Here is an 11,723-nt window from a genome sequence, read left to right as displayed (position 1 = left end):
TATTATTATATTTTTATAAAACCATGTAGACTGCACAACGTCACACCAGGGTCCCAGACCATTTGGGCAGCTTGGGCCCTGGCCCCATCAGCTCTATCATTAATCCATCCCTGAGTGAAATTGACAGAGGCTGAGCATGACATAAAAATTCCATTGGCTGGATGTAAAAATAAGTATATTTCATCATGTCCATATGATACTTGGTCAGAGCTACACGCTCTTCCTTTACCTCTCCCAATGTAAGGTTCTGCCTAAAGTCTGGAAATGCCTTTAAATATCAATTTGAAAGTTATGGTTTGAAATAGGGAACTAAATCCCTTTAAGGTTTACATGAGCAGATTGGAGACCTAATAGGCACACAGATGCATTCTTGTGCATTAAGAGCCAAAGTTTCATTATTGCGGGAACAAACTGCATGCAAGACAAGAAGACTGGGTAAGGCTGGGATGAAAATTCAGTTCAAAGAACACAGATGAGAAAGGAATAGATTTTTCTGCCTTGTAACAGCATGCAAAACCTAGGGACAATCTAGGTGTCAAAAGTTTTAGCTGAAGGAGAGATACAGTACACAAAGCCAGATAAAGGAAGCCAAATTACCATGGGACATTGGGATAACTTAAAACAGAGCAGTTAACAAAGCAAAGAAAAAAAATTGCCTACTGAAAAGTGAGTGAGAAGTAAAGAAAAGACGGGCAACCTGTGAGATATAAGGAAAAGTCACTTTGGCTTAAATGAACACTTTAATTTCCTAACGCAAAAAAGGAATTGAGGAAAAATTTTGTGCCTGTCTATGGATGTATGACAGACACTGAAAAGGGAATTCTCACAGGTGATGTAGCATTGGGCTTTTATGAACATGAATTTAGTGAAAAAGAATGTTATGCTGTCAAAGGATTTCACAATCTAGATCTTTCTGGCTAATTAATAGAGCTAATGAGGTTTGCATGCCTTTACTTGAACATGCTCTGTTGTTTTCGACTTCCTTTTTGCTTCATCTTAACACAGATTTATTTTACAGTCCTGAAGACTCAGAGCAGTCAAATAAACTTCAACTGTTACCATGGAATCAGTACACTAGGTTGCGTATGATCTTTGGGTTAACTGGGGGGAAAGAGATGGACAAAATGTGCACAATAGCAAGTGAATTTTGTGATGCTTGTGCAACTGTCCCTGATACATACATTTTGCACAAGTGACTGGAGGCAGCTGGGAGACGTGCCATCTGAATCTGAAAGTGAAACAACTGACAGTAAAGCAGCTTTTAGCTAAAAAATATTTTTTATATATGATGGGAGAGAAAATGACCATGTGCTTACATGAGAAAGACAAAGGTGACTTTAAAAAATAGTAAATATAAAAGTTTACCACTAATTTAAAGACTCTATGGCAAGCTTCATTCTTGATGTTAAACAAAGAAATACATATTTCATTATTATCAGTTGCCTGGAATCCTTTGGTATTTGCACACTGTCCCTTGACTGTGTCAGGAGTCATGTAATAAAATGCACAAAAGATGTAAAACTTGCATCTGAGGAGGCAACCTACAGCTTGAATCTGAGGACCATGACTGTACTGAGGTAGTCCGGTCAGCCAATTCAGGTGTGACAGTAATCTAGTGTGATGGGAAACAGTTATAATGATCCACATTAAAAGGCAAAATAACTAACATACATCTAACTTCTTGAGTTGTTATAGCCTAAAGAACGGAGCAGTGAACCAGTTCTGATACAACAAAAATACAACCTACGTCTTCATCTAAATCTAACTAAGCCATTTCAGACGTTCCAAAAAAGTTTGGTGAATTTCTATGTTTGTTTCTTTTAAATTTTTTTCTGAAGCTTTGCACTTCTGGGTTTTGACTGAGAGCGTTGAAAAAGGCTGTTCTTGTGGTATTTCTCATCATGTCAAGCTATGAAACAGTGGAAATCTCACAAAACCAATTCTTATTTCACAGCATTTCCAATGCAATTTCCAGACCAAGAGGGATGGGTATGTTTGGATGGCCAGGCTTCAGGTAAATACTCAAACTTGGGAACAGTTATTGGAACGGAAATGCCAGTGTTTTTGAGGCTTGCATAGAGTATTGTTATTATTATTTATAATTTACATTGTGGGACACCAATCATAGAGTCCTATTGTAGACGAGAGCCCCATTAAGCTAGAAGCTGTACAAACATAGAACAAAAAAAGACAGTCCTTGCCCTGAGGCGCTTACATTGTAAGTAAAAAGATAATGTAATAATCCACTAGGTAGAGCTAGAGGGTACCTTTTTGCCAGGCGCATTTCAGTAAGAAAGTTTGGTTTGCATAAGTAATTAAGGTGAAGACGTCTATAGATTTCAATGGGCTTTGGATCAGGCCCTAAGTACGGGTCTGGAGTCATGCAAGGCTATACGTTTTTAATCCCTGTGGTCCCAGCCACGGTGTTCTGGGTCTCTGCAATCCCTACAATCCCTATATGATGGATCTCAAAGATAGAATCTTCTCTTTAGAGAGACACTGAGTGGTGAGGTAATATCTTTTATTGGACCCACTTCTATTGGTGAAAGAGAGAGACGAGCTTTTGAGCTTCCACAGAGCTCTTCTTCAGAACTGACACGGCTACAACAATATTGCGTACAATCTTCTCTTTATAAGTTTCTGATATAAAACTATTGTATTATTTTTTTAGCCTTTAGTGGAATTTCAGATTGGTCCTATTTGGGGGATCCTGTCTTGATCCACACCTTGCTCATATAGCTATACTGCTCTTTTTCCAGCTTACACCAATGATCACCATAGCTTCTCTCTAAAAGAACTTCAGCAATACCACAAGTTGCCCAAGCTGGTAAACTGTACAGATTTAAGTTGTAAATGTCGTCAGGATTCATTAAGTTGCAGATGATGATTCTTCGGTATAGTATATGCTTCATGAACATATCCAGAGGGTCTGATAGAGCCTTGACCATATTAATAATAGCATCAACAATAATAATGTGTGGACCTGGAACAGACTTTCACATCAAGAAGAATGTGAAAGATTAGCTTGAGAAGTAAATATTAAGACCAGATCTTCAGCTGGTGTAAATCCACATTCCATGGACTTCACAATGATTTCAATGGAGCAACACCAATTTATCCCGCCTGGTAACATGGCCCTTAATGTTGTGCCTAACATTTTTTTAAACATCAGAAAAAGGAATATGCTTTTATATTAAATTTTAGGGTTAGGAATCATATATAATAAAACCCAATTAGTATTTCTCAGTTTAAAGCAACCAAGCAATGTTTGTTTTCCAAGAATATGTCAATACAACATGTATTGGCCACATTAAAGAAGAGAAATGCAGTCCATAGTTGCTGAATGTATTTTCCGTGTCTATAGATTTTACTCAACTACCATTATTTCTACCTCAAGTAGTCATAAGTAACATTTATTAATTAATGGGATATTTGCTGAAGTTGGTTTCCCTTCTTTTTTTCTTTTACTGAAAAAGGCACAGGGGGACAAGCTAAAAAGAACTGAAGACATGCGTATTCCATTTGAAATCCATGATTAAAAAGCTTAAAAATTCAAATCAACGTAAAAAACTGTTTTATTTTAATACTCTGGAAGGTTTCAGTGAACTCCATTATTTTCACTCACTATTTGCTTGAATAATTTAGGCAAGAAAGCTAAATTATACATAAAGTGTACAGTTAGAAGAAAAAGTTCATGCACAGCCTCGGGCTATAGCCATCCCCTAATGATGTCTGTAGTCAGTGGGAAAGAACTCGTTAGACTGAGAGTAATTTCTCAGGGTTTAAATTTTTTTCTTAAAGCAATAATGTTCTTATAAAAATCTGACAAATAATCTACAAAAGAAAAAGGGCATTTTTAAGACTACTGCCTTATAAATTTTCATTTAAATGAATGTGAATTCTTCCATACACAATATATTGTTTGGCAGTCTTGGGTGATCTGATTAAACTGGGGATATGCATGTCTTGATATAATATAGTCCCTATTTTGCCTAATCAGAATACAGAAGTTTGCAGAGAGTTAAAATAAATGCTACAGGGCATTCTGAGTCAAACTGAAGAGGGTTACTTTTACACTCGATACACTGTCATTTTTGCTAGTGGTTGCAACTTGCCATGTTATTGTATTTAAGGAGCAACTCATATCATTAAACATTTACGGCCTGATTCGCTAAAGTTTTGCATACCCTTTAAGCGTCATATCAGAGAATGTGCATGCAAAAAAAGATACCAAAACTGAGCAAATTGTTTCATGTTTGATTTCACATCTCTTTCCTTACCTCAGCTTCTTTCCTCAGGATTGGACATTGCACAGAGCGGAGTTCCTGGCACCAGTGAACTCAATTGGAATCATTGCATGAGCAGTAGCAATGACAACAGGCTATGGTATGGAAATTAACCAATGTAAACTTGCTCATCAGACTCATCAACCTACAATCAGAGTATTTCAACTAGATCAGAGGAAGGAAGAAGGAAGCTTAATCTAATTGTTCTTTAGAGTCCTCTGTATGGTATGAATAACTTTCTACAATATTAACAGTTTTACATCATCTTATACTTGTATTATTCTGTCACATTAGTTTAATATTACTACCATGTACAGTAGTTTAGTATTAATGTGATACAGAACTGAAATTACATGTGCACTTTCATATTGTTATATTGAACTCGAGTTCTTCTATGACACTAATACGATGCAACCTCAATAAAATATATACTTTCTAATATAAAGACATTTTTATATCGTGTTGGCACAAGAATGCATATTATTCTTTCTCTGGATCACTTGCAGCAATACGTATGAGAATAGTCTACTGTGTGTGCTGTACATGACATTCACTGTACCTCACACACTGGTACTGTGTTGTACCTTCCACTGAGGAATTTACAGTTGGTCTTTGAGAAATTAAAATGGTGTTACTTCCTCCTATGTCCCTCTGTACTATGGTATACCAAGCTCTGGTCTACGCTTCAGACCTATATTGGTAAAACTGTGTTGCTCAGGCGTGTGAAAAATCCACATCCCTGAGTGACGTAGTTAGGGTTACCATATTTCAGGTTCCCAAAAAGAGGACACTGATGGGGGCGGGGGGAGCTGAAGGAGGGAGGACAGGGAGGTGGCGAAAGGGAGCTGGAGGGGGTACAGTTGGGGGTGCTGGAGGGTGTGTGTGTACTGGGAGGGGTGTTTGGGGTCCTGGAGGGGGTACCTGCAGTGGGGGTACTCACTGGAGGATGGGGGGCAGTTTCACTCCCTGTCACAGTGGCAGGGTGGCTGACGCAAGCCCAGGACACAGCACCAGCCATCAGTCAGCGCCTCCCTGAAGGATCCCTTACCCAGGGCTGGGAGCCGGGGTCTAGGTGGGTGGGATTCGGCCGCTGTGGCTCCAAGGAATGGACCAATAATTTACAGATGCAGGGAGGGACCAATCGGGAAGCAGACCAATCAGGGCTCTTTCTGAGCTGCAGCATCTGCTCTGCGAAAATCCTGGACATTGCCTCTTATTTGAAAAATCCAGCCGGACAGAGGACAGAGAATTAAAAAAGAGGCAATGTCTGAAAACCCAGACGTATGGTAACCCTAGAAGTAGTTATACCGACCTACCCCCTGTGCAGACAGCGCTATGTTGGCAGGAGAGCTTCTCCCGCCGACATTGCTACCAGTGACCACTTCTTGGATTTACCTAGGCTGATGGGAGAGCTCTCTCTTGTCGGCTTAGAGCATCGTCATGAAAACCCTGCAGCTGTGCCAATGCAGCATTTTAAGTGGAGATGTGCCCTCACCTATGCCTGATTCTGCACCACCAAAGTTAATGGGAGCTTTGCTCAAAGCCCGGAGAACCATCCTCAATAGCCTAGAAGGGTGGTGGTGAACTCCAGAGGGAGAAGGGAAGAGAAGTGCTCCCCAGGCTTCAGAGGAGGAATGGGGCCACTAAATGGCTGGAATAGCCTCTGTGGTGCTAGCAACCCACTCCCATTTGGCAGGGGGACTGGGCTGGAAGGACGGATTAGGAGGAGACCCTCTAATCCTCACCATCCTCCATGTGATGTGGCTACTGCGCACTTGGACTGCCAGTTAGAGACTAGAGACTCAGGCCAGGTCAGACATGACAGACCTATATCAGTAATAACTAAGTCGCTCAGAGGTGTAAAAAATGCACACCCCTGAGCAACATAGGTATATCGACCTAACCCCCCATGTAGACAGCGCTATGTTTACAGGAGAGCTTCTCCCGTTGACAGAGCCACTGCCTCTTGTGGAGATGGATTAAGAACGCCGACGGGAGCAGCTCTCCTGTCAGCATAGGAGTGTCTTCACTTAAGCGCTACAGTGGCACAGCTGCATGAGTTTTAAGGGTAGACCTGCCCTCAGGTGATACAAGAGGAGTGGAGATTGCTGTAAGTCTCCTGCTGGTAATTCGCCCGATGTGGGAGAGTAGCCTGCAGGCATAGAGCTGGTACAGCCCGTTCTGTTCCCTATCTCTCTGGTTCCCCTGGTATGGGGGTAAGTCAGGGGCACGCAGGGGCATGTCCAGCGTGAAGAAGAGAAATGGTCTGAGCACAATGAATATCAACAGAACCCAGCTGGCAGATGGTCCCATGGCATAGGGGCTATTGCCAGCTGGTATATGTTACAACAGTCACCTGTGCCAGGGTAGGGTTAGGAAATAAATCAGGGAGTCATAACCAGCTCCCTGATAGCTTCCCTACACTATTGCATCCAGCAGGAGCTAGACACAAGAGGGAATCTGGCCCCATGGACCCCCCCCCACCCCGTTATTGTTAAGCAGTTTACTGCACTAGCACATCTCATATCATCAATGGAAAAATCTGCCATTCAAAAATTGCTTTTAACCTTATTACATTTCTGGATAAGGCAAGGGCGACATTACATGTTAACACACTACAGAGCACAAGCAGTGGTATGAAATCCTGACACCACATAGCTATTTTTCAAGTCCAAACCATTTCCCTCTGAACATACACTGACTTCTTGGAGAGTCAAGTCTGCATACCTGACTTCCCAGTCAACTCTGGGCCAAACTCTGAAGGCCTGTTAGATTGTAGCAAAGGTAAAAACAAATGACTGGGAAACATGGTGTAAAACTTACAGTGGCATGTATACAGTGTTGTTGTAGCCACGTCGGTCCCAGGATATTAGAGAGACAAGGTGGGTGAAGTAATATCTTTATTACATTATCTTATATTATCGTTATAATAGAGAGTCAAGCTTTTGAGCTGACATAGAGCTCTTCTTCAGATCTGGGAAAGTAACTCAGGGTGTCACTGCTAAATACAAGGAGGAACAGATTGTTTAGCAGACATAGTCAACACATATTTCAAGGGACCATTCAAGGTGAAGTGGCCCATTAACATCCCTCCGGTCATAGGGAGGCAAGGAAGGCTGCAGGGCTGGGGGGAGTACGCGGGGGGAAGCAGCTGGGGGCGGGAGTTGTTAGTGAGTTATAGACTGGTTAGTGAGTTATAGGAATAAGCTATAAATCCAGTGTCTATTAAGTATCAGAGGGGTAGCTGTGTTAGTCTGGATCTGTAAAAAGCAACGAAGAGTCCTGTGGCACCTTATAGACTAACAGATGTATTGGAGCATAAGCTTTCGTGGGTGAATACCCACTGCGTCTGACGAAGTGGGTTTTCATCCACGAAAGCTTATGCTCCAATACGTCTGTTAGTCTATAAGGTGCCACAGGACTCTTTGTTGCTTTTTAGTGTCTATTAAGTCCATGATTTTGGAAGGGAACACTCAAATACTCTGAGAGACTTCTTCTTGCTTCTGTACAGAAATAAAAAACGTCTACCACTGCACACCCCTAGTTGTCACCTATGACCTCACACCCATACAGGGCATCATCAAACATCTAAAACCCATACTTAATTGGGGAGTCCATCCTGAAAAAATTCTTCCTGAACCCCCTCTTCTGGCCTTCAGACAACCCCCCAACCTCTCCAAGTTCATCATCAGAAACAAGCTTATTACAACAATCTGTAACCTACTAACAACCCCTCCAGCTGCTTCCCTCCTCCTTTCCTCTCTATGACTAGAGGAGTGTTAATGGGCCACTTCACCTTGAATGGCCTTGAAATATGTGTTAACTACTTATGCTAAACAATCTGTTCCACCTTGTATTTATCTGGGGCACTCTAAGTATCTATATTACAATGTTGCTCCTGCCGATGTAAGTTGCTGTAGTGAGGCAGAATGGCCTCCCTCTGACGTGAGTTGGAGGGACCACTATACTCTCCCAGCTGGGTGGAGCCATGCCCGCCCCGCTCCCCATGCCCAAAGCAGAGGGGAGGGACAGGAAGTATAAGCTCAGTTGGGCCAGAACCAGCGAAGGAGGCAGATGTCTCTAGCCTGCTGCAGGACTCAGGACCAGACCCCAAACTGTGTGGTTCCCTGGTCCCAGAGGAGACCAAGAGTGGGGAAGAGTTTCCAGGACTGCTGTCCACCACTTACCGTGAGGAGACCAAGGCCCCAGAGACTTCGGAGCCACACCAATGGACTGTGGTAGGAAGCAGCCCAGGAGAACCAGACGTTAGTTAGGTTGTGCTGTCGCAATATGAGTCAGCATGTTTCGGCAGGATCCCCGCTGACCCAGTGGCAGGATCCCCGGCCATTGTTAGGGCCCTGGCCTGGGACCCAGTGGAGGAAGGTGGGCCCCGGTCCCCCTACCCTCCTGCCACCAGCCGCAACCCCGGCTGAAGGCCTGTGCCTTGTTTGTGGGCTGTTAGCTGTCTTCCTTAGCCAGGAAGCTAGGCTAACTGGGTCAGGGTCCAGACTATGATTACCGTCTGCTCTAGCCAGGAGGCTTGGGCTAAGGACCACTAGTTAGCTTTTGTTTATTGCCTGATGCAGCAAGTCAGGGCTAGTCTACACTGGCAACGCTAAAGCGCTGCCGCGGCAGCACTTTAACATGGCTTGCGTAGTCACGGCATAGCGCTGGGAGAGACCTCCACGAGGGGTGTAGCTCCCAGCGCTGGTGCACTGTTTACACTGGTGCTTTACAGCGCTGAAACTTGCTGCACTCAGGGGGTGTTTTTTAACACCCCTGAGCGAGAAAGTTACAGCGCTGTACATTTCCAGTGTACACAAGCCCTCAGAGTGGCCTCCCTCTGATCCTGAGACAAAGGGATTACTACAGTTGCCCAATACACCGACTTAATAACTCCACCTCTGTGAGAGTTGATGTAATTAGGTTGATGCTGTGTCAAGGTAGACACTTCATTGCTCACATCAGACTGTTCCAGCTGTCAGCTTCTGTCAGCTGGAGCCCAGCCGGGCTGATACCCGGAGCCTTGCCATGTGGAGCTGACAGCCTGAGCCCTGCCGGGCTGACAGCCAGAGTCACATTGCCCAAAGTTGATAGCCTGAGCCCTGCCACCTGGGGCTGACAGTCGGAGCTCTGCTGTGTGGGGCTGACAGCTGGAGCCCTGCTGGGCTGATACCTGGAGTCCTGGTCTCCAGCTGTCAGGCCCAGGCAGCAGGGCCTCTGGCTGTCAGCCCCAGCCTGATGGGGCACCAGGTATGAGCCCTGGGCAGTGGGGCACCGGGTATGAGCCCTGGGCAGCAGGGCTCCAGCTGTCAGCCATGGGCGGTGGGGTCCTAGGCATCAACCTCAGGCGGCTGGGCTCCGGCTGTCAGTATCAGCCTGGTGGGGCTCCAGCTCTCAGCCCTGGGTGGTGGGGCTACGGCTGTCAGTGCCCCACAGTGACAGTTAAATCAGTACAAGCACTCCAGGTGAGGACATGGACCACCGATAGAAGGAGCTAGTGTGGGCATGCAAAACTGATTCAATTACGGCAGTGCCTGTAAATCGACTTAATATTGTAGTATAGACTTGCCCTCAGTTTCCCAAACCTGAAGAAAAGCTTTGCGCAAGCTCGAAAGCTTGTCTCTCTCACCAACAGAAGTTAGTCCAATAAAAGAGATCACCTCACCCAGCTTCTCTCTCTAGTGGCAAGTATGTAATTCCATACATCAGAAAATATATGCCAAATTCAAACCTGACCCTGCAAACAATGACACGTGGAATTAGTCCTCTTACGTCAATGGAACTATCTGCAGGAGTGTGGTCTTGCAGCACTGGGCCCAACAATTCTTCCCAAAGCACGGACGCACTGACAGATGGCTAATATCAAACTAAAATACTACGGCTTGAGATAGGTGCTGACCCTATAAACCTCATGGTACAGCTGGAACAACCATAGTTAATCTGCCCTCAGGCTTCAAACCACACTAGTTAGCCTAAAGCTGTGCTGCAAAGACAAAACAGAGCTGTGCCTTTACCAGCACTGCTAAGATGCACAGAGATATCCTCAGACAGTTATCATTACACAAAACATTGTGCTTCTGCCTGTGTTTTTACTAAAAATACCAGGTCTCAACTCCCTTCTTTTCCTAGGAAGCAATCTTTGGAGGATTAGAATAGGATGCCACATGGAACTGGAATCTGTGATACCGCTTTCCTAGCCTCAGGTGAGAGCATCTTCATATTTCTGATTTAAAAAGGCTAGATAAAGATTAAAAGTAAATGTGAGATTATCTTTGTGCAAGAAGGAGCAGTCAAGAGCACACATGATATTTTTTGCTTTGTTTTTTTCTTTGTGGTTCACCTTTCCATCAAAGAAAAAACAAACAAACCCCAAACCAAACCAAAACTTCCCTGCTCAAAGAAGACAATTTCAAACCAATTCTCCATTTGCCATGAAAACGCCACTTTGCTGGTTACCTTTGTCCATTGGCAAATCAATTCCGGTGGAAACGGCACATATTGCTCTCAGTGCCCCTGCACACTCCCTCATCTGATCAGTACAATACAGTTTCCTGCTAATTTTTCAGTGAACAGTAGGTGATGAACATGCTCCCACTGCTTGGTAGGTGCAGCTCATGAAATATATTAGCTGTCCATGTGATTTATGCCTTCGTTTATGGGGCGACATGGCTCAGGTAGCCAATCTCCATTCAAAAGGGAGGGAGAGGAAATGGAAAGAACTGAATGTGGCTTGGGAGGGGAGCACCCGAGTGCCCAGGACAGAGAACTCAACGCCACAGGGGTAGCGGGAAATGTATGTGAAAACCAGGATGCTGTCCTGGGACCCATCAACTTGTTAATTATTTAGAAGCCCATTGAGGTAAATGGGAGTGAAAGCTGGTGGGTAGGACCCCCAGCCTGGGACAATCAGCCACACCCAGTTCCATTTATAGCCCCTAATCCCAGGTCCCTGTTTATTTTCCAACACAGAACAATAGGAAATGCAGAACAATACACAAGAGCAATAGCCCTGTTCTTGGCTGAAATTGTGGGGCCTCTGGCCACCAGTAACTAAAGGGTCTGGACCTCCCCCACGTAGAGGGGGTCCACAAAGCTACAGCCACAGGAGAGTGTGTCTCACTCTCTCCCATTTCCCCATCACCCCATGGAGCTGGGGACCCTCTTTTATATACTCCAGCTGGTGCTGTCCAGTTCGGTTAGCTGATTTCCAGCACCTGCCTGCTGGGCTTCTGTCTAAAGGGGACCAGATGCTCCCTGGCCAGTCTGCTCTGTTACGGGGAGTCTTCCCACTGACTTCAATGAGCTTTGGAGCTGGCCCTAAAACATAGCCCTTTTTAGTGTAGATGTGGCCAAGCAGGCCTCTGGGCCCCTACAAAGGATTTGAAGCTGATACTGAAAGAATTTGCTGTGGCTAAGCCGGCCTCCATGTCTCTT

This window comes from Terrapene carolina, unplaced genomic scaffold (assembly GCF_002925995.2).
Source record: "Terrapene carolina triunguis isolate 2854851 unplaced genomic scaffold, T_m_triunguis-2.0 Scaffold132, whole genome shotgun sequence".
In the NCBI taxonomy this organism is placed as follows: domain Eukaryota; kingdom Metazoa; phylum Chordata; order Testudines; family Emydidae; genus Terrapene; species Terrapene triunguis.
The sequence above is the reverse complement of the archived record's forward strand: the minus strand, read 5'-3'. Positions refer to the sequence as shown.